Genomic DNA, 1,602 nt, shown 5'->3' on the forward strand with positions numbered 1-1,602 from the left:
GGTGTTCGGGGCCGCCCGACCGGGGCCAGCAGCCCCCTCCCGGAGCGGGGCCGGGAGCGGGGCCGGGGCCGGGGCCGAGCCCTCTGCCTGTCCCGGGAGACCCCTGCCCTGGCGCGCTGTCTGCCAGCCCCAGGCTTCTCCCCTCTGAGACGCCGGGGTTTGGGCTCTTGCCCCCAAGTACCGCTCCGGGTCCCTGTGTTCCGGAGCCCTTCCTGGTGAGCGGGGTCCTCGGATGCAAAAGGAGGGGATGCTCTGGCTGCGTTGCCCGGCACAGGGCGTTGCTGAGCTGCTCGTCATCGTCCGAGTGAAAAAACGGGACCGCTTCAAAAGCAAAAATGCTGTGGAGCACATTAACTCCTTCAGATTTTTCGTTTTAAGACGCCCGGATGTTTGCTGTCTGTAGGAGCCAGACTTTGCCCGGTGGTCGTGTTCAGCCAGGCGGTCGTGTACAAGTGACAGCCAGTGGCTCCGGCTGGGTTTTGTCTTCAGGCACAAGTGCCATCGCCGCCCCTCCCAAGGCTCCTGCCTCCTCCCGTTCCAGTTCAGCACTCGGTGGCCTGCTGTTCCTGTGCCCCAGATGCTCCTTCCGTCCATGTCATTCCTTTCCCCTCCCGTGTATTCATCTGCGTCGATGGTTCTTATACGTTGTGCTCCATTTGTCTTTCTGTCATCCTTCTCCTATGTTTTATACCTTGTCATCACTGCTGGCTGTAACCCATGTGTCTCCTGACTGGTCATCCGCCTGTTCACACTCAGGGTCCTTTGTGCCAGTCATAGCTCTCTAGTGTTTTGTCTGCTAATGCCCCATCAGATGGTGATCTTCCATCACTGCCAAGCTGACAAAAATCATCTTATTGTTTCTTTTCCCCATCTCCATGGCTACCTGCCATCACTGGCTTTAGCTTGCACATTCTTCAGCATGGCATTTTCTGTTCTCAGAGATGGATGTGGACAACCCAGTCACAAACGCAGCAGTCTATGACTTGGAACTGTCACTGTGTCCAACCCCCCCAAACTGGCAGGTCCTGCCCACACTCTCACATGACATGGTATAGTGTTCATTGCACAGCTGTGCACATTAGGACCACGTCTGCCCCAGCCAACAAACAGTGCTGTGATAAGCACAATGCTAGCAGACAGATCAGTAGATTAGCAGGGTTTATCCTTTTGTTAAGTACAAACCTGTTCTCAATACTCTTATTTGTACATAAAGGAAGAAAAATTGAAAGAATGAGAAACAGGTCCTGCATGGGACCTGTTTTGTTCTGCAGGAGTGGCTTTTAAAGGCTATTTTTTCTTTAATATGATGATGGCTGCGAACATTTTTACAAAGCTGAAAGAAAGGCCTTTGTCTGAAAATTTCTTTACATTCCCAGAAGCTTCTAGATGTGCTTTGTAGTTGTCATGAGATCTATAGAGCCCTCTGAGTCCTTTGCTTGTCCCAGTATACCAGGAAGGGAGAGGTAATGGAATGACCAGATGCATGTGCATTACCCATGAGCCAGCACTGGCTTTTTCTTGGCATGCTGGCCAGCAGTAGGAAGGATCATTTTGTGTGATCACCTGTCTCTCCACAGGAGTATTTCAGTAAAGCAGCTTGTT

This window comes from Haliaeetus leucocephalus, unplaced genomic scaffold (assembly GCF_000737465.1).
Source record: "Haliaeetus leucocephalus isolate CR32 unplaced genomic scaffold, Haliaeetus_leucocephalus-4.0 Scaffold252, whole genome shotgun sequence".
NCBI classification, from domain to species: Eukaryota; Metazoa; Chordata; class Aves; order Accipitriformes; family Accipitridae; genus Haliaeetus; species Haliaeetus leucocephalus.